The 23,326-nt window shown below is 35.0% G+C and overlaps 1 long non-coding RNA gene across 2 annotated transcripts in view; it reads right to left on the bottom strand.

Moving 5' to 3' along the window:
- LOC141449751 (uncharacterized) overlaps positions 1-23,326 on the bottom strand; it is a 123,054-nt gene that overhangs the window by 64,435 nt on the left and 35,293 nt on the right. For both annotated transcript variants that reach the window (XR_012455673.1, XR_012455674.1), the window contains exon 2: positions 9,626-9,802. This is a non-coding gene — a long non-coding RNA (uncharacterized lncRNA). The remainder of the gene's footprint in view (positions 1-9,625; positions 9,803-23,326) is intronic.

Below are 23,326 nucleotides of genomic sequence, written 5' to 3' on the forward strand. Positions count from 1 at the left end.
AATAAGAACGTGAAGTATCAATACCATATACGAGGTGTGTTCAAAAAGTAACGGGAATTTTTAAATTTCGCGGGTTTGGAGAGTCTGATTGTAAATTTTTTTTTTTATTATGTTGGTACACATGCCCCTGAAGTACGATAAAATTTTCAGTAATATTCATTGTTTACTTCTTAAGTGGCAGCCGTTAAGGTTAGACTTGTTTTTCGAGCTTGGCGATTTTTGTTTGTTAAAAAAAATGGATCAAAGAATTTGTATTAAATTTTGCGTAAAAAATGAAATAAAGTGTGTGAAATGTTAATAAAGGCAAATGGTGAGTCTGCTATGAGTAAAACAAGGATTTACGAGTGGTATAAGCGTTTCCAAGATGGCCGCGAAAACGTTGAAGATGACGAACGACCTGGACGTCCAAGCACATCAACAACCGATGAAAACGTGAAAAAAGTGAAAGAAATGGTTATGAACGATCGCCGAATCACAATCAGAGAAGTCGCTGATGATGTTGCCATATCAATTGGCTCATGCCATGAAATTTTTTCGGATGTTTTGGGTATGAAACGTGTGGCAGCAAAATTTGTTCCAAAATTGTTGAATTTCGAACAAAAACAGCGGAGAATGGAAGTTGCTCAAGAGTCACTCAATGAAGTCGACAACGATGCGGATCTACTGAAACGTGTTATAACAGGTGACGAAACATGGGTTTACGGATATGATGTCGAAACTAAGGCTCAATCGTCCCAGTGGAGGCATTCTGGATCGCCAAGACCGAAAAAGGCTCGACAAGTGCGGTCGAATGTGAAGGTTATGCTCACTGTGTTCTTCGATTTTAATGGCATAGTGCATCATGAATTCTTGCCACAAGGTCAAACAATCAATAAGGAGTACTACCTACAAGTTCAACGCCGTTTGCGTGAAGCAATCCGAAAAAAACGCCCGGATTTGCGGCAAAACAATTCATGGATTTTGCACCACGATAATGCATCTGCTCACACTTCATTGCTTGTTCGTGAATTTTTGGCCAAAAACAAAACTTTAACGATGCCCCAGCCTCCATATTCGCCAGACATGGCTCCATGTGACTTTTTTCTATTTCCAAACATAAAGAGAACATTAAAAGGCCGTCGTTTTACAAGCATAGATGACATTAAAAGCGAATCGCTGAAAGAGCTGAAAGCTATCACAAAGATCGAGTTTCAGAAGTGTTTCGAGGATTGGAAAAAGCGCTGGCTCAAGTGTATTGTATGCGAAGGGGACTACTTTGAAGGCGACAATATTAATGTAGATGAATAAATAAATATTTTTTTCAAAAAACGAAAATTCCCGTTACTTTTTGAACACACCTCGTATATATAAAAAAAATTAATAATTCCTGCTGATGAAAAAAATGATAAAAAAATAATCACCGATAACCTAATTTACTGAAACTAAAAAGAAAGACAACACGTGTAAAAATCGCAAAAATCAAATTTATTGACAAATAAACCGGTACGACGAAAAGTACAGTAATAATTTTTTAAATCTGTAAAGAAAATTAATAAATTTAAACAAAAATGCCAAAATAAAGTAATAAATAAATAAATAGATAAAAAGTAAGATAAATGAATACTTTGCTGAACAGGGGCTCTTATCATTGAAAACGATAGAAAAAGTATATGGGAAAATATAGAAAATATATTTTTCTACTGCTAAAGTCATACGATTGTACGAATAAACGAATTTGAAGGAGGAAATAGAAAATTTAGCATCTGATCATCAACATCATTGCTCTGAATTCAAAATATTTATTATATTAATAATAATATATCGTATAAATAAATAATTACGAAGGTCATCGAATGAATTTGTTGGGATGTGAGAATAATACTATACAGTCCCAAAAATTCGTTGTAACGATGTACATTTTGAATTAAAAATCTAAACGGCAGACATGCCACACTCTTGTTTAGTAACTAAGTTTGAAATTGTAAGATATATTTTTTACATCGTAGGGCAACTAGAAAAATGAAGCAATAGCTGAGAAATTCATTCAATTTTAAACGTAAGTTAATTTACTAGTATTTTGTTCAAGAAAATTATTGCATAAAAAACGCTACAGTAATGAAGGCAATGACCCACTAAGTTCTAACATCCATTGCTGCAAGACAAACCCATATTGAGCTGGGAAGAGGTAGGGCAAACCCATATGTAGATCTAGGAAAGAGACGGACACGAGAGTCATGTATCATATGGGATTCCCTCGCTAACTAGGACTAGAGGTGTTAGCTGGCCGCACCCTCTCATCGTTCCTCTTGTACTACGCGTACCCTGGACAGGAAATTGAATCTGCCCCGTGTACATTTGGGGTGGATACTGTTAGGGGGCAGTTTATTATGGCATTACCGGACATGGCCGCCACACCAGTGTTGGCCATATCATGACGACCGTATATCACCTTTTACCCAATATGTTTTGTGCTTCAGGTTTAGTGTATATATATATATATCACTGTATATGTTTATAAATATTTAGAAATTGTCTGTGAAAGTGTGCCCCTTGCACTCGCGTATATATTTTTCTTTTTTTTACAAAAAAAGAAAAATTATTCACCCTTCGCCACATCCAAAAAACACAGAACTGGCCAGACAAGGTTTTATCAACGTTGCACTGTGTTACGTATATTTTTGGAGGGAAAGAGGAGAGTGGGCCGTAGATAAGGTCACCAGTTAGATATATTCCTGTATATATATATTCACAGGCATAAATTAAACTTTGATGTCCAGTTCAGTGGTATACCTGTGTTATCGTTCATACTTGTCGTAAACCTCAACACGCAATGGTATTAAAAAATAACCTACGAGTTATTTAAAATATACATTAGTTTAGTATTTAAAAAAAAAAAAGAAGAAAATCTGATAACATTTGTTTAAATGAATTCAAACGAAAACGGAGGCAGCTCGCATCACGTTTCCCCACCTACTGTAGAACTCTTTTAAGTAGGCTGAGACTTAACTCTTTGTTACCAGAGAAAATTTATAAATATTATTTTTCCACACATTTAAAGAATATTCTTAACATCACCTGCAAATAGCATCCAGCAGAGTTTTCTACAAGAAATTTCTCAATAATGGAATCACCACTTCCTGGGAAGGTTATTAGGGTCTCATGGTCGACAACCCCCTAGTCTGAAAGTACAATCAATACTCTTGAGGATTACCTCCATAATCACACTAACCAATTTGGATCTAAAGAGGAAATTAGCAGGGACCACGATTTGGGTTTAGCGTGCTCGCAAGGAATTTTCTGAACACCTATATGCTGAACCAAAGATCCTGCAGAGGTCTAGGACCTCCTACCAAAAATTAAAAAAATATATTAATTTAAAAAATATTTTAGCGATCAAATGCAGTTAAACTTAAATCGTTTGCAGAAATCAAACATTGCGTTGCGCAGGCGTAGTTGAACCGTCACTACGAGGGTCGTTTGAAAAGTCCGTGCAAAGTCAGAGAGATAGCACCACTTGCGCGTATCGAGGTTATGTTTAGTTAGTAGCATCTCTTGGAAGAACACACACCAAGTTTCAGCCAGATCGGTCTATTTTTTTGTGTTTGGCATTCGTTTGAATCGAGGAAGTCGAGTGATTTTCAAAAAATGGACGAAAAAGAATTTCGTGTGTTGATTAAACACTACTTTATGAAAGGCAAAACGCCTCAGGAGACTAAAGAGAAGCTTGATAAACATTATGGTGACTCTGCACCTTCGATTAGAACAGTTTATAAGTGGTTTCAAAATTTTCGGAGTGGCCATATGGGCACAAGTGACGCTGAACGTTCTGGACGCCCTGTTGAGGTTACTACTCCAGAAATCATTGATAAAATCCATGATATGGTGATGGATGACAGAAGAGTGAAGGTGCGTGAGATTGCTAGTGCTGTGGGCATCTCGAATGAGCGGGTACATAATATTTTGCATCAACATTTGGACATGACAAAGCTATCCGCACGATGGGTGCCGCGATTGCTCACGCTTGACCAAAAAACGAAATCGTGTGAAGTGTTGCAAGGACGGTTTGCAGCTGTTCCAGAAGAATCCGCAGGACTTTAAGCGTCGTTTCGTCACTGTGGATGAAACATGGATACATCACTACACTCCTGAGACCAAAGAACAATCTAAACAATGGGTTACCAAGGGGGAATCTGCGCCAAAAAAGGCGAAGACCGTTCCTTCGTCCGGAAAGATTATGGCGACTGTCTTTTGGGATTCGCAAGGAATAATCCTCATCGACTATCTGGAAAAGGGTAAAACTATTATAGGTGTATATTATTCATCGTTATTGGACCGTTTGAAAACCGAGCTGCAAGAAAAACGCCCACGATTGGCCCACAAAAAAGTCCTTTTCCATCACGATAACGCACCAGCTCACACCTCAGCAGTTGTGGTCGCAAAATTAATGGAAATAGGGTTCCAACTCGTTTCACATCCCCCCTATTCTCCAGACTTGGCTCCCTCGGACTACTATTTGTTCCCCAATATGAAGAAATGGCTGGCGGGAAAAAGATTTTATTCAAACGAGGAGGTGATTGCAGAAACGAATGGCTATTTTTCAGACTTGGACAAATCCTATTATTCGGAAGGGATCAACAAACTAGAGCAGCGTTGGACGAAGTGTATAAGCCTAAAAGGAGACTATGTTGAAAAATAAAAAAGGTTTACCCCCAAAAATTAAGTAGTTTTTATTTTTGCACGGACTTTTCAAACGACCCTCGTAAGTGGCTCTTGTTCATATATTTTCAAATCCAGCAATGTCCATCCCTGGAACTTCGGCATATCTTTTATTTCAGAAATAATCTGCTCACTTTCCACACTAATCAATCTCGTCATCATAATCTTGTAGCTCAATTAAGCCAGGACTACCTTAGCCAACTATCTTCGCCGCTTACTATGGAGATGGCCGAGCGATCTCTTGATTTCAAAAGCCATGTCCTAGCAGCTGGAGAGTTCCAGCAATGACTGGCGTCTCTCTTCACGTCTCACCGAATAAAAGCGAATAACTAACTTTGCAAGAAGTATATTTGTACAGGTTGAAAAATAATAATAATAATAATAATATTACAAAATCAAGGGAAGGGATTAGCTGAGTGGTTAGCGAGCTGGACTCCCACGCGGAGGTCCCGGGTTCGAATCCAGCTGCTGACCCTTAGATTTTCTCTTCCTAGGAGCTTCTTACAGCTCACTGTCCGGTGATGGACAGTGTTGTCTGTAACGAGAGAACACTGTCCGGAGGCCGGCAGTGCACTGAAAAAAGCTCCGGGCGCCAATAACCATAACTGGTCAACATCATAAAAAAAAAAAAAAAAAAAAAAAATACAAAATCTTTTGTGTAATAATTTGAGACCTCACCCGAACTCTGTTCATGTAGTTTCAGTTTCCAAAATAATTAAACGAAATAAAGTCAACTTGAAGTAATAAATAAGCTGTTAAAGATAAAATTTTGCAAACTTAAACTTTGAAACCACTCAATTGGAGCAAATATCATAATAAGCTTTGATAGAAATTTTGTGGATAGTTAATTCAAAAATGATATTACATAAAAATTTATTGAATTTCACTTCTGGGATCTGAATTTTTCGATCAATTATTTACGTCTAATTTGTATAATCAAAAATAAAAGATGTTTATCTTCCAACCCATCTAGGTTTGAATTCAGGATATCCGAAATAAAAATGGGTCCATGAAGTACTTTTCATTTATATTAAATTCAAGTTTTTTATTTTTAATTTCAGGGAAAAATTAAATTTCAGTAAATAACAAATACAAGTGGAATTTATCCTTTGAAAAGTTGTAGAGTGCAGAAGGTAATAAAAGAAGTTTTCTCCTTGTAAAATAAAACACGTTTCCCCAGTTTTATGGGATGTTATAAATCCCAAAATAAAAAAAATTAAAAATTTAACGGAGTAATTCTGTTGCGCTTGAGAATCATTTCAACTTTTTCCTTTTCTCCTCGCATTTACCTTACCTGTAGTAGAAGTAAGGAGAAAGCGAGGCTTAGTATGAGATTTCTGTTCATTCAGCATTCAGCGGGTGTATTTCAATTTCCTGGTAACAATTATGATACCAGCTGAAATCTGGTGAATGTATACCATGAAGAGAAAAGAGTAGGGAATGGTTCAGATGGAAAGTATTCTAGCTGAAATGGACCCACTTTAAAATAACAATGAGTACAAGAAGGAGCAGTAGTTCTCCTAGATATATATATATATATATATCTATTTGAGCTTTAGTAGAAAGGTTATATAAAAGAAGAGCGAGTTCAGAGCATTGTTCAAGATCAAACATGGACCCTGATGATTTCTTCATCCCTCTTTGTATTGCTTTGTAAGTACTTCCCCAGAGAGTTTTGCTCCTTTACCTTTCATCTTTCTACCATAAATATGAGAAGTTCTCACTTTTCTTGTCCGCAAGAGAAAAAAAATTATGACCTGAACATTTTTACTTATTAGTTTCCTGCTATTTTTTCTACTTTCTTGCCATTTTAACCGTAGGAAGATTTTCAGATGTTGCTATACTTTTACTACATAGTTAAAACGTGATTAGAATAAGAGTGTTGAATTAAACACATTTTCAAAAGGGTTAACAAAGGGTCAAGGGTTTCAAGGGTTAGCCCATTACTAACCAAAGATCAAATGGGTGCTATGAGTTCTATGGGCAATTTGGAGCGTCGTCCAAGTTGTCTGTAATGAAGTTTCGCACGTTTTGACATGCCGCTTCCACTGTTAGGGCAGTGAGTACGTCAACTAGTCGCAGGTAATATGTGAGTTTATATCGGAGGGCTAGAGCTAATCATTTGATAGGACCCAAAAATACTGTAGAAATGGAGAAGCGAGAAAATATGTAGTTCAAATTGTTTTTAAAAAGGCCTAAACTCTGATTTTGATAGCTGGACGTTAAGTGACGTCTGAAAAATGGACATTAGTTTACTTTAATTTTTTCTAAGACAATGTTGGACACCATCAGAGATTTAATCTGTCAATGCATTGTTAAGTGAAATAGAAACACTATTATCTTCCTAACAACGTAAGGATATAGCCGATCATGAAGAAATTGGATAATAAATTAAGGATAAACGCCCCATACTGCCTTCTTGCTCTAGACCTGTAAGGAACCTCCTGCCTTTTTTCCCCAAGAGATGCTAAGTAAGTCGCAAAGACAGGCGGTCAATCTCAATATTTATAAACGTATATCATTCTTCACAAACGACTGTTCATAGAAATTATTCAAATGAACCCATAAAAATGAAGCATGACAGGTTTACTCTCCTAGTAATCTGTCGGGGCTCCCGTCCACCTGTCCTCTTCAACAGCAATCCTCTTCCTTGTACAGATCTGGTGCGCTACCTTGGGCTCTACATAGACAAACGACTCACGTGGAACCCACACACTAGACTTAAACAAAACGTGCGAAACTGCTTTACAGAGTACTTGGACGACGCTCCAAATTACCCATTGAACTCAAACGCTTAATATACAACACTAACCTCAAACCTATGTGGACTTATGGACTGGAGCTGTGGGGTCCTGCCAAACCTACAAACTTACGGACGGTACAAACATTTCAGTCAAAACTCCTCCGACAGATCTGACACTCCTTTCGACGTGACTAACCTTACTCTTCACAACGACCTCAACATCCAATTCATACACCAACTCGCCAAGACGAAATATCACAAGTTCCATACTGCTCTCCCCAATTGCCCTAATCCTCTCATATTGTCCCTCGCCTCCTCTGACATCCCTAACAATTCTCCTCGCCGACTGAATCGCCAATGGCCACGCTACTAACTTGCAGTCTGAAGACCTAAACGTCATTATTCTCCTTCAGAGGGTGCTACCGCTGGGTAGTTTCTCTCCTACTGCTCTTCTAAATAAATAAATGAAGAAATTATTCAACCTCAATCAGCCAATCTAAAATAAATTAAAAAACCTGTCAACATTCTTTCAATCTCTGTAATTTTGAATCCTTACGATTCAAATCTGTCAATCATCATCGCGTCACAATTCACACTCATTACATTAATTTTCCCTCATCTTCCACAGTAAAGTAATGCATATTTTTTTTTTTAAACAGACTTTAAGTTCAACTATCGAATTAATTGTCGCGAACAGAGGCATATAAAGAACATACTTTACTAGAAAAAGCTCGCATTAAACATCAATTAAAACCCCCAGGTCTAGACCGGGAATCGAACCCAGTACCACGATACTAGGTGACCAGGTCGTCTTAGTGACCAGGCCACTGGTTCCAGAAAAAAATTCGCCCCCAAATATCAGCATCATTTACTGAATCGATTTTTGTTTAGTTTTTTGAAAATTCGCAAAAATATCGGGAAAATACGATTTTTTTTAAAAAATGGTACGCTTAATATTCAAAAACAACTCTATATCTGAATTTTGTACCATTTTTCTAGGTTCCAGATATTTCTTTTCAGATGGGTTGCATTTGCTATTGATTCTTGCTTTCAATGTACGAATGAAACGTTACCCCGCCCTGGAAACTATTAGCAATAAATTAAGAACTCTCAGCAACTGGTGAAATATTAGCTAATTAAACGCTGGCTGTTTCTTAAAAAGTGATAACACATATTAGTTTTAGCAAACCATGAAAGACAGTGTCTGAATGTAAGGAACAATTTTATGGAACAAAATAAATGTTTTCAAAAGCCGGACGAGTGTTGATTCGTTTTCATTCAATGGAGGTTTTTTTTTTTTAAGTAGATGAATTACTGCCGGTTAGGAAGAATTGGGGTCTATGTCCAGGCGCAGGAAAGAGATGAAACATGAGGCTGATACTCTGGGTTTCTATTCATCTAAAAAGGAGGGTTTCCAGCACCCACATATGGCGGTTCCATTCACTTAGAAGTGTTTCTAGCTCTTTTGGGAAACCTTATATCTACAGAGTAGATGAAACCCTTGTAATTACTTCATAGTAAAGATTTTATAGTTACCCACAAAATTTGGAATTAATGTTAAAATTTTTAATAATTCTTAAAATTAGCTTCATGTTGTAATGATACAGCCTTTTTTTGTTTATTACTGTCGCTATTTCTCATTCTTTGCTTTTAAAAGTGGTTTGATTTAATCTAAAAATGCTGACGTTCACCGTCTATGTTTTGTTACGAGCTTCGGCAGCATAAAAGATTAGCTTCAACTAAAGTAAGCCAAAGGCGCTGCAAATCAATTTCATTCATTAATCTTAGCCAGAACTGGCAATACTATTGCTGGGTACCAAACAAAGATTGATTCATTATTGATTACCAATGAAGTAAAATTAGATATCACAAGTTGTTGCAGTAGCTCAATTTTATGAAAAATTTGATCAGTTTAAGCTCGACAGTTTTTAATTATTAAAGCATTCTTCAAATCAGCAAAAATTGAAAAGTATAGATTTTATTTCCTAATTAATAATGATTTATAAGTCCGCGAAGAAGTAACAGACACTAAATACTGACAAAAATTGACAGTTACTGACTTCTCCATTTCAACTATTTGACTGACGGTGCGAGTCTACAATGCACAATAACCAAGAATCAGACAGGTTACCTGAGCAAGGAAATTTCTTGCTAGCACAAACACTACGCATGCTCAAGTTAACTAACCTAATTGTGTCCTTAGAAAGGTGCTACAGCATTGTGTGGGCTTCTATATGCTGATTGGTAACTGTATAGTGCAGGTTGTAAACTATTACTACCAATCAAATCGCTTACATTGATTGAATAGTTTACTTAATCCATTGAATTAAGCTCAGGCCTCACCATCGCGGCTCAATATTGTATCTGTAAAAGGAAATCTAAATTAATTGATCTAGTTTAAAGGAAATAATAAAATTTTTGTGATAAAAAATTGGACAGAAATGATTTTATAGCTCCACTTTGACTTTTTAAAAATAACAATGGGATAAATAATATATTTACAGGTGGCCCTTACGGAACCACAAAAACGAACATAATTAATGCAAGAGATAAATAGGGACGTATCATTTCTAAAAGTCAATAAGTTGAAATTGATTACGTAGAGAATTATTCAACGCCACCCGAAATCTTCTGTTATGAGATTTTAAGTACTGATAATGACACTAGTGTTAATTGGCACGTTAAATAAGAGTGGAAAAGACAAATTTAATAAACCTTCTTGCGTAGAAAGGCGAGTTAATAGAATATTTAACAGCTTAAATGTACATTATTTACACATTAACTTCGCTTTACGATTGTATCTCTCTCTTCTGCTTCGCCTTCTTATTATTTTTTCCTTTTGCCGTTGGTAAAAGAAGCGAAGCTTGAAAAGGGATCCTGTTTATTATTAATGAAGCTCTATTGTACGTTCTAACTCAGCAACCCTACATTACGGTTTTGTTAAAGCAAGGGACGAGTAACGCCTCTATTTAAATTTTCCATGCCCATGAAATGTGTAACAGCAGTGTGTTCTCTGCGACTGGAGGAGGGTTGTAGGAGAATGGCTGTACAACCTGAATAGGGTAAGGGCTAACCAGTCCAACAAGAATCAACGCAGAGAACCTTTTGGTAATATGAATAGAATACAAGGAATTTTAAACAATACGTTACAAATAGCATCCTCAATTAAATGACGTCACTATGTAATACTGGTCGAATCTTCCATTCTTAATACTTCAATTACAGATATTTGGTCAATTTTTCAAAAAAAAAAAAAAAAAAAAAAAACATACCGCCTAGAATAACCAATTACTTCTATCCGCAAATCTTTGGAAACACCAGAACACTAAATCGGATTGGTAGAATGTGTTCAGTTTATTGCACTCTCATTGGCTGGTATTAAAAAAAGATGGCAACTAATATCGAGTAATCCACCCCAATTTGGAGTTGGTTTGTTACATACATAAATATTAAATTATGTTCTTTTGGTAGGGGAGAGGGGGTACGTTTGAACAGAATTTACAGTTTCTGTTGCAGAGTGCACAGAATCGTATTATTGGACCTTTTTATTTTGTTTTCTACAACTTTCAAGTCTTCTTAACAGATCTATATCAATAAATAATTGGTACTTTACATACATATCTATATTTTTTTAACTTAAACATTTTGTGTCAAATGTTAATATCTGCCCCACTGGTGGGATACCTTTGAACACAATATAAAATAGAAAGAAATGATATTACTTTACTCTGAATCTACCTTCTAACAGTTATTTCTCTCACTACTACATTACTTTCTCTTTTAAACCACTGATATCTAGTTCAAAAATCAAGAATGACTCAGTTCGGGATTGTTGTACCCGAGAAGTGATGGGTTTAGGAAGTTTGAACAAAATATTCGGTTTGTTGCGCTTCTTAATGTAAGTTCGGACCACTTTCCCCTTCTCTGCGATTAAACAAAAAAAAAGTCACGGTGATGTTGAAATGTGGTGCCCCTCTCCTTCCATAAAAGAAAATGTAATATCCAACACTTTTTGCAAGCAAATAGACTTTTGTAAATAATAGATTTAAAAATACGAATAGACTAACAATACTTACACCTGGTCCACTACAATCTTCAAAATACATTTCCAAAGCTCCTACAAAACTTTTACTTCCACCTTACAAAATATATCATTCCTCAATTCTGGACTTTACAAACAATGAAAACGAAAGGAAACTCTGTCAATTATACAACAGGTCTACCACAACATACGGAGAAAATTACCAATTATAAATGTTTTAAATATTTGGTGAGAAATTAAAACTGTTCAAAGGTGCCCCCCCTCTCACCTACATTAAATCTTTTATTGGCTTGAAAGTATAAATTTGAATAAATGGTAAATTTGTGTAATTGCTAGATCGACTAAACCGACTAGTGATTATCCGCAGTTCCCTTAGGGAACATAGCTTGATGCCTTAAAGCAATTCTAAAGGCGCTAATAACCTTAGTAGTTGATGGGCCAAAAAAAAGGTTTAATTTTGATTTTTAATTCGTCCTTCGAGTCGTAGACAAACATCAAATGCAATTTTAACTTAGTTTTGAAATGCCATGAAACATTGTTCACTCTCATTTTTATTCTATATGAAACCAAGTATGGTTGATGGTGTTCAGTTGTCCTCCTGTTAGAAAGTCAACTTTGTCTAAATGATTTCTCTGGTTATAAACAAGGTGGTCCATAGTGCTCTTTGAACACGTCTTTGAGTAACATAACAATTTTACTACATTCAAACTATTTATTTGTTTTACATTATTTTTTACAAAACACAAGAGGCGAATTTATAGCACGGCTATATCCGGCGGAGAAGAAAGTAGTAGAAGCGTAGAAGTCATGATGAAGAAAGAAGTGAAAGAGGCTGCGCTATTCCTCAAATTGAATATTGGAAAAGATAGGGCTGGTTATTTTCCACCCATATATTGATAAATTGAGGTATTAAAAGCCAACAGTAATTGTGCATACCAATATGTTGGTTTTTTCCAGCCCTCATATAAAGTAATTGGTTAATGTGCAAACAAGGCCACAAAAACAATAAATAAATAAATAAACAACCGAAGTAGAGAATGGAACGTCCATTTCGAGGAAAATTTCCATAGTCATTGTCAGTTCGTCGTCTTTGGATTAGAGATAGTTTCCCAACATTAAAGATTATCCTCATCGTATAAAATATGCATGTTTAAAGCGAATCAACCAAAAAAAAAAAAGTGCAGTTAAAACATGTAAACTGTCAGTAACAAAAACAGGTAATGCATCATAGTTGTTTCAGAGGGAATCCTGCGCGTTACATTGTCCCCTTCACTAACAGATACATTCGGTAATTCTTCCCACTTTGTGCAACTCAGCATCATCAAAAACTAAATCATTAAACTCTAAAATTTATTATATTTTATTGCATTATTGACTATCTTCCAACAAGTGAACTGAACGAGACAGGTACGATACAAATAGAAGAGTTCATGCAATTTCTAGAGCTGGGGTTTCCAATCTTAGCCAGATAGCTTCCTATCAGGTCGTAGAATAATTTCGGAGAGCCACAGAATTAATTTCTAAAAAAAATGAAAAGGCCTAGTAACTGGCTAGGAAGTTAAAAGTGAATGAAATGGCGTTCTTAGTAGATAAAGTATTTACAAAATCGAGGGAATCTCCAACACAAAGAAAACCCAGCTTCTATTCATCACCCCTAAGCTCTCACTAATCAATAAATATTAATTACCTATGTTAATGAAAAATGAAATTAGAAATCAAAGAGATTTTTAGTTCTGAACAATAAATTTCCAATAACCTAGCAAACTGTATCTTAGGCTAGATGAAGACAAATTGTTATGGAAGAAGACTGAATTTAAGCTTTAAACGTTCAGATCGCATTGTATTTCAGGATGGGGTTACTCCAGTTGTACTATTTTGTAATTCATAGCCTAAAGCCTTTTTAACTTAAGCGCCTAAACAAGACTAATACCTCTGGATAAAATGTCACTACTATTCCTAGCGTGTTTGCTGCCTTTGACAGTATAATTTTTTAGGTTCGAGTATGGTTAACTTCGTAAAACTCTTCATTATTTTTGATGGCTGATTCATTGTTACTATAGGATGAAAAATTACTGCCAATTTCAGTCAGATTTTGAATTTTTTTTAATTAAAGAAATGATATACATATCGGCCATAAAACAGTCTAAATTTCTAATTGTTGTTCATTCTTTTTGGTGACTGATTCATAGTTTCAACAGGATGAAAAAATAATTGCCATTTCAGTCGAGATACATTTATTCTGCCGAGCTTTCGACCTAGGGACTAGGTCATCTTCAGGGCTGTGGAACATATTTACAGATTGTTAACAATGATTCTATTAAAATGAATATGTATAATATAACATATTTTACATATTCATTTTAATATCGTTATATTATACATATACATTTTAATAGAATCATTGTTAACAATCTGTAAATATGTTCCACAGTCCTGAAGATGACCTAGTCCCTAGGTCGAAAGCTCGGCAGAATAAATGTATCACGACTGAAATGGCAATTATTTTTTCATCCTATTGAAACTAAATTTCTAAACTGACATGAACAATTTAACCAACATATACGCCAACTTACTACAAAATACTAGACAATTGGCAACACTGACTTCCTCACAACCAAACACATATCACACACAGACCGATCACACTCAGTCCATGGAGCAGACAAGACAGAAGATACACCAACCATTTAATGATGTAAAATATTACATTGGAAATTAGCCCTGAAGATGACCTAGTCCCTAGGTATAAAGGTCGGCATAATAAAAAAAATGCAAAATATGACTGAAACTGGTAGTTATATTTTCATCCTATTCGTAAAACTCCTTTCGAAATTCTAGAGATATCAAAGCATCTAAATTGTGTATTTCGTAATCCACTTAGATTTTAGGTAAATTTTTGGAATAATTTTACCTTTTGTGAGTTTTCTTTTAAATAAGCGCTCTATTTTCGCTGAATTAAGCGAAAACGTCCTTTATCCAAAGGCATTACACGGTGAAAATGTCAATCCCAAAGAATATTGGATGCCCAACAGCATTCAAATTAAAATGGCACTTAGGTATGGTCAAAAGAGCAAAGGTCTTTGCATTTACTAAAATTATCCAGTTTCCTCACACTAACAAGAAATGAGAGCGTGTGATTTAAGAAAGAGCCAAAGGGCGATGCAACAATATGCCAGGATGTCTGCAGATATCGGTCCACCTTAAACTCTCTAGTTCATCATTTCCCAACGCGTCCAACTCTGTTAGTTTAGTTCTACTAAATTAAACCGCCTACAATCCGTTTGGGGAACGATTGATTTCGATTTTTTTAAAAAATTTAAACGCTTGCTAACTCACAGGTCGAAGTACCTATATTCATTAATTTAAACTGATTAATCTACTATCTCTGATTACGTACTATAATCCGAAACCAATCAGGGGTACGATAGATAATTTATCTGATAAAGTCAAAGATATATTCCAGTTCTACAGATCTAACCACATTTTCAGTTTTTTTAGATGGTAATCTGTTGATGTGTAGATTAATGCATAAGAATGATCTTCAGCGCGGAAACCCTCAATGAACCAAAAACTTTATTGATTAACCCGTTGCCGCACACTTTTATTTTGATGATCGTGCTCAGAAACACACTTTTTTTTTCTCAATTGTTTATGGCTGCCAGATGGAATCAAGTGTAAGTTGTATGTTTGGAAGTAAAAATTATCACATTTGGCCACGGTTTTTCCAAAAAACCTCTCGACGGCTATAACCGTCATTTGCTCATCATGTCATTTTTTCTCTTTCCAGAGCAAATGACGGCTATGACTGTCGTGACGACTATACAGCATTTGCTTTACTAATTCAATAATTAACTAGTGTATGCGTTAGTACACTTCGTACTAACGCTGTACTTTTTTTTATTAATTAAAATGTGCACGACGGCTATAGACGTCGTTTGCCTACATATCAACAAAGATGGGACGGCTATAGCCGTCATTTGCGGCAACGGGTTAATTAAAAACCCAAGAATGATGGAACAAATCAAATAAAATTTTTTATTTTGCTTAACCCAAACTTAAGTTAAATAAAACTAATGATGCTAAAAGCAGATCATTGTTTTGCTCAAGTATTTGCTCATGTATTTATAATTTTCCAATACCATAATGAGGGAACTGTATCGCCCTAATTAAACTTCATCGCTCCTTTACTCCTTTGTAGGCTTTAATGCCCGTGAAGGAGCTTCTTTATTAAGCCCCATTTATGACTGGATGGATGCTTTCAGTTCTACTTTATATCATAATGTTAAAGCGGATTACAATCGTGTTCATTCCTAAAAGCTTTAATAAAACAAAACAAAAGAAATCATTTAAATAAATATATGGTAGAAACAAAATTGAGGCTGGTAATTTCAAAATATTTCTTACTGATTTAAAAAAATAATAAAATAAAATAGAAAGGAAAAAGTTGATTGAACAATATGGTAGGATGTAGGGCAAGATTGCCGCCAGCAGCGGGCGAGGCAAGCGGAGGATGCTGTAGCCCTTGTTACGGTGTTGGAATAGAGCACGGCTTATTATTATTTAAGGCTAGCTGAAATTGGCCCTATACCCGCTTCTCCGAACAAGCTTCGCTGGTCCGTACTCTCTTACATCGTAAACATATTTTAACCGCTGATTATGACTGCCTCTCTTGCAAGTAAAATACGCATGCGTAATATCCATAACCTTTCCATCCCCTAGGTAGTTCTCTCACTCTTCCATACCGAATCGACCAGCCCAGCGCTCCGTCTGCTCACTTATTAAATAATAATCATATATCAAAATTTATTTGTATTGTATTTTCATTGTTATTGAATTATTAATGTTGTAAGCAAATATTAGTAAACGAGCGTTTTCTATATGAATCCCACAAAGTTCTAAAATTAAGAAGTAGATCGCTGGGTTTTTCGTTAGATTCCCTTGTGCAAAGCGTTTTCTTAACTTGATCTTCATGAAGCCCAACTGCTAATAGTTTGAACCAGCTTTTTGAAGTCTTTTTCTTCAGAGTTTATAACTGTTAAAAGTGACCCTTCCACCTCACACAAAACATGCCAGGTGACATCACAATCTCTAGGTTTTGTGTTTTGGCATACCCTAATGTTTGTAATGCCTGGAAAATGCTAACTACGAATTAACAAACTACTCAAGAATTAAGAACTCTGCTATTTATTATTACTATAAATATATACATAAAATAAATACAGAAGTATAAATGTATTATACATTTTAACCTTCTTAACTAGGGAAGAAAGAGAAAAGTTAGGTGAGGAGGATTGGAATGCAGGGGAAAAAGGAGAGGAAAAACCTGCAGCTAGTGTAGAGAATTAGAGCAGGATATGTTTTAGTCTTCTGTATCTGTATGTTGTAGAAGGATCTATTGGAGGCTATGCCGCGGCATAGTGGATTGGGATGGCAGTCTAGGATGAAAAGAAATAACAGCAGACGATTTTGGATATAGGTGTGTACGGGAATAATGGACGCAGTCTCTTAGAGTGAGTCAATTCTAGTACGTCGTGGAGAGTCTGTGGCGAGTCTCTGAAATTTGTTTTGCGTTATCTGAAGTTTCTTGATGTTGCTACTACAAGTCAGGCTCCAGGCGGAGCAGGCCAAACTACTCATAATTAGAATGATTAGAAGAGAAATTAGCTAATTTTCAACGTACTGATTCCCGAGGCGGAGATCCCGAACTAGTGTCCCTTAGATTTTCCTTACCTAGCAGCTTCTTCTCCTAGATTAATAAAATCATTAATTAATCTCCTAGATCAGGGGTTCCCAACCTGGGGTGCTCGCACCTCTTAAGGGTGCGGGACGATATTTTAGGGGGTGCGAGAAAAGTCCAGGTAATAGGATATTATTATTATTATTATTCAAATATTTTTCATATTTTCATTTCTTTTGCACATATTTCAAGGAAATTATTATTTTTTGTAAAGTATACTTTCTTTGTGGCGTTCCGCGAGAATATCCCGCAGAGAGAGGAGGAGGAATGCGGATATAAGAAAAATAGTAGAGAAGCTCAGCACAGTGAAGGAAGAAATGGAAAAAAGGAAACTGATATGGTTAGGCCACGTGTTAAGTAGAATGCCGAAGACTGTGACACAATGGAGCCCGCTCAGGTACGCGGAAAAGAGGCAGGCCTAGGAACAGGTGGCAAAATGGCATCGCAGAGCTAATGGCTGGACGAGGGCTGTGCGAGCAAGACGCGATGGATAGAGAGTACTGGAGAAATAGTATAGATTGAATAGGGTAACTATGGCTCCTGCAGTGCACTACATTGTTGGTATATGTGTGAAGGGAAATTGGTCTGAGGAAACCTCAAGGTTGAGGAAACAATCCTAAAAAAAAAAAATACTTTCTTTGTTATACACTCCATGTGTTTGATTTTTTTTTGTTGCATTTATCCTTGAGGAAAATATAAACAGGAGGTATGAGGTTCGAGTGACATTTCTAAGGTCATTCCTAGATTAATTTAAAAAATCAGAAAAATTTCATTTATGAGTAACTATATTGTAAATATATTGCGGCATTCAAAATTAATAGGTTACATTAACTTATGCATATATGAGGCTTTATATTAGATTTTAGATATATGGGTGGGTGTACGTTTAGTGGTTATGAGGCGTGGATTTGACTACTTTTTATTTGTTAACCTTAATTTTGGTGGTAAAACGTTGGGCCAAAAAAAAAATTATAAAAAAAATGGCGATTAATTTAGATAGAATATTTGAGCTTTGAAGTTTAAAATGAAAAAGACTTATTAGAAGTCAGATCTAGCCATAATTGACCAACCGACGGTTTCTATCTACTATCATAGAGGTCATAGACCTCCTAAGACGGCCTATGTCAAGGGTTGCGAAGAATTAGAACATCCACAAGTTGGCATTGTTCATTGGGGTATTACAATAACCATGAGGGAATTGAGTGCGATTGAAATCGATTATATCGTTTGTACAGGTTGTGTAGTGTATTGGAAGTTTATCGATTAATCAAAAGGTTTAGAACTAGAGTAACTAGAGTTTATTCTTTGTATAATGGTATCGTTTTTTGTCGCTTCTTCATTGAGTTTTGCCCGTTCTCTGGTTACAATAAAGAAATACTTTTGTTAAGAGATTTTATTGCTCAAATTGTTACTAACTTTAAAGTTCCAGTAAAAACAATAGACGGCTGGGAGTTTTGGTAGTAAATGGTTGCATGTTATAAAGATGTCTTAAAAAAATGATTTTTCTTCCATTCTTTTTACTATTTCATGCTTCTACTTCTGGCCTGTAGCGTGACACATGATCTTAACTCTAATAACTAAATTAATTCAGTTAGTTTTAAAGGAATGGAAAAAAACATACTATTTATTCAGCGATAAGGAGCTGATAAACTAGAAAAAAAAAAAACAAAGTCAATAAATAATTGTTTGAATCTACCACATCCTTTAGATGCATACAGACCGACACATTATTTATTTTTCAATCCTAAAGCTCTTAACCAGATGAATGAGAAATCTGAAGAGTACATTGAAAATAACTTTAAAACTACAGAGGCGAGTTTTTATCTTAAGTAATTTATATTTTTGGTAAGAGGTATCCACAACTGTCCTTACTGCGGTTCGCTGCTACGGACTTAGACCGTAAATACAATACTTTTCATCTCGGATAGCAGGCAACAGGCGCCTTGAGAGAGATAGAGAGAAACTAAAGGCAGCATCTCCTTATGATTTATCGATCTTGCTTCTAATTCCTTCCTTTCGGCGAATAAAACAAAATGGAAGATTTTTATTGAAATGTTTTTCTAGTATTCAACATTCATTCATAATCATATCCCTTTACCCTTAGGCAGAGTGAGCTTTTAAGTTGTGAAGTCTAGACTAAGAGTGGCTACCTCGAAATAGACTTCGTTCTCAGATCCAGTCCTAACCTCGCCTCCATCTGGATGCCTTTTTCCCCATTTCTATCTCGGCCTTCTTTTATCCCTTCTTCTGCTTTTTTTCCTCGTAGACCCCCTCTTAAAGGGCGTCCAGAAGCCATCCACAGTACGTGTCCAAACCAGTTTAGCAGATTTTTGTTTTTCTCGTCTCATTGTTTTATGAAATAAATTTTAAAACATTAATGCGAACTTTCCGACCATAGTCATGATATTCTATTGAATAATCCATCCTTTAGGCCATCAAGGGTTACCATGCCGTGACTCATTGAGTTGAGGAATTCTTGTACAGCAGCTGTGACGTCCATAATATCGTTGAGTCAGCTGAGAATGAAATAAGCTTTGGATTCCAACAAATGATAATCTGAACTGATGCCAGTACGGGATGTAGACCAACATGAGCACCATGTGTTATAATATTTAAAGAAACTCATTATAATCATACTTGAGAAGATATAAAGAGTGTGATAGATCCATTTTCTAAGTAACTAAGTTTGGAAACGGGACTTTGATAGCTGAGTTGCAGTCTCGCATGAGACCCAATTCAAAATTATAAGGTTTCAGTTTTCAGCAATTTTTGAGTTTTCGAAATATGTGCTGCCACTTACACCATTTTATAAAAAAAAAATAAATCATTTTTCAAACTCAGCGGACCGCAATACATTTATCCGCTAAATACAAGTCGAAAACTTGAACGCAATACTTATACTGAAAGAGGAAGTTAAAAACTGCATTTTTTTTTTTTATCTTTACGAACATTGACTACAGTTAATTACATTACTTCTTTTTTTTGTACACATTTGTTTGATTGGAATTCATAATTCGATAAGCCGTTAGATGTAGGATGCGCAATTTAAAGAGTATCATGTGAATAATTTACGAAAAACATTGAAAAATTGCTTCAGTAAGTCGCATTTCGATTTCGATCAAAATCAGCGTCCAAATAGAGTATCAATAATCAAATTTCTATTACTTTTTTTTCAAACACTTAGGTATAATACCTCCAAAAATCCTTAATTTACAATAAAAACAAAATGGTCGTACCTTGCTAAGATAAAATATGATATGAAACGAACAACTTCTTTTTGTACACATTTCTTTAAAATTCATAAATCATTACTAGCTAGATCAGAGTGATTTGAAGATTCCAAGAGCTAAAAAAATATAAATACTTGAAGTAAAGATAAATCTATTCAACAGAAATATTTTTTTTAAAGGTTTTATGATAATAGATAGCAAAAGGAAAACATTAAAGGCAGTAGAAGACATTCCTTAACGCCATCATGTGTTATACAAATAAACAAACATAAAATCTAACGCTAGGCGTCTCTTGGCTAATATTGAGAGAAAGTTGAGTATAATCTAGTAGTTAGGTTAGCACCTGATATAGAGGTGAACGATAAAGGAGACAGATGAAGAGAAGTTTCTTCAGAGGGTTGCACTGTTTACACAAGGGAAGGTCAGGGTGTGAAGAGAAAAACAGCCAAAGGCATTCCTCCCCATTCAAGTCTACATTAGATACAAGTTTGTTTTGGCCGGGGTGTAGGTTTTGTTCAAACATAGGCGCCTCCACTTCCGCGCTTGGTCGGCAACCATCCGACCGACGGATGCCAAAAATCTGGGGACGTTAAGGTCTAAAAACTCTGGAACTGTTTCCTTACTTTTAACAAAAAATAATGATATATAATTTAGTCCACTTACTGAGGGCCATATATACATTATTCCATTTGCTTAAGTACTATTGACAGAAAATAATCAATACCACGCTAAAGACAGGTTAATGCCATGCTTATTTCGTCGACATTTCAGTTAACTAAATTCTTGACTTCAAATAATAGTAGACGAAAATTCTAATAAAATGTTTATTGCTATCAAAACATTTTTGATGGAACGTACAGAATTCTGTAAAGAGCAAAACATTTATGTGAAACTTTCTTACGGTCATCTGTTTGTACAGAATCAACTCATCATAATGAGCTTTAGTGAACTTGATCTATTAGAAAATTGGGTAAAAAATATTGCAACAAACACAGATTTATGGAGACTGGTAGTCAGAGCTTCTAGAATAGAAGTTGGAAGTTGCTTTGATGGACAAAAATACAAAATATGTATAATAAACTTTCCAGGATCAAGCAGAATGGTGTAAAGGAGAGGATTATGGGTCATAGCCTTGACAAAGATCTATCCGTATTTAAGAAGGTTTAAAGGAAATCCACCAATGAAATTAAGGTCGAGGAAAACTGCTTAAAAGTGAAATTCTAGGTAGAAAAAACAGATTAGTTATGTTAGTTAACTATAAGAAATATAATTGGTCAAAAAATTCTTCAGATAAGGTACATAAAGTCGAACATAAATTTTGTAAAATAAATGTAATATTAGTGTGGACAATAATTTAATGTGTAACTTCAAAAAAGAAGCAAGAGTGAAATGGAATAGGGTACCCTACGTCTATGAGAAAGCTCCGCATTAAGATTACCCCTTTTGGAATAAATAAGAAAATTTTCTGTGATTCTGTCTCGAGCTTATGCAATGAATTATACTATTTTATCTTAATTATGGATCTTACAATGCTCTACATTGGGCACAATATTCATTCCTTTTGGAAAAATAAATCGCCTGCTCACCATAGCGACCAGTTCATATACAATATTATGTTCACAGAAAGTACATACAATTATTTTCGTTATATATATATTTTTTGAAAAGTCTATTTCAATAAATTTCCATGTTTTGATTATAGGTTTAAATTCTGAATCTTTTTTCCAAGACTACTTTGAATACAAGTCAAGCGTTCCAAGTCTAGGGCGCATAACTTCTGCTTTCAAAAAAAAAAAAAGATTCTGTGTCTCATGTTATCTGTGGTTTTGATTACTGGATATAGGAGGTAATCGAAAGGCTGATAAGAGTCTTCAAGAATAAGGCTCTTCACGCTGCGTCAATAATGCGTTATATTAGATACATTTTTCCGCAACTTTGATAACAATGGAGAATTTATGAAATCTAAAATAGTAAATAAAGATGTACATTTTATATCTAAGAAGATAGCTGTTAGATTAGTTTAACCAATTCTACCGCTTTATTTAATGAATTTAGTCCATTATCTACCTAATGGCGGAAATAAAGTTTATGTAAGAAAAATTATTTTTACAAAGTGAAAAACCATTTTAAAAAGCTTTTCCTAAAAGAAAATTATCCATTAAATTGTTTATAATTATGAATTAAATTTAAAATTTTCTTTATTACATGCATAATAAGCAAAAAGACAAGACACAAACGGAAGTGATTATAGTGCTAAGAATTGGTCTAAATGTTATGTCTTCAAATATAAATGAGATAGCTAATTATTACTTTCACAAACTTCACTATTTAAGGAAAGTATTGTGATTGGTGGAATTTTTAAAGTTGAGATTTTCCCCAGAAATAGCCTTTTCGAAAACTTTTTTTTTACAAACTGTTAAAAATGTGTGTCCGACATTGAACTGTGTGGTTTGTACTTTTCATTTTTATTATTCCAATCGGGTCCAGCGAGGGACATGGTAATAACCTTTTGAACAAAATCAGCAACCGAAAGTATTAATTTCAACCAATTTTTAAATGTTATAGATTTTCTTTATAGTTGGTGTAATAACCAACAATAGCTTGTAATTGTTTTATAATTATTGATGTTTATAGTAATATATAAATATATCAATGAATGTTGATAAATAATACAAGAATAGAAAGTAAAAATGTTAAATAACAAAACGAATTTATATATTTATCGCCATTTCAGTCTAGGGACTAGGGACTAGGTCATCTTCAGGGCTGTGGAACATATTTACAGATTGTTAACAATTATTCTATTAAAATGAATATGTACGAGGTGTGTTCAAAAAGTAACGGGAATTTTTAAATTTCGCGGGTTTGGAGAGTCTGAT

The sequence above is a fragment of the Rhodnius prolixus genome, unplaced genomic scaffold (assembly GCF_049639745.1).
Source record: "Rhodnius prolixus isolate KJV_2025 unplaced genomic scaffold, Rpr scaffold_2, whole genome shotgun sequence".
In the NCBI taxonomy this organism is placed as follows: Eukaryota; Metazoa; Arthropoda; class Insecta; order Hemiptera; family Reduviidae; genus Rhodnius; species Rhodnius prolixus.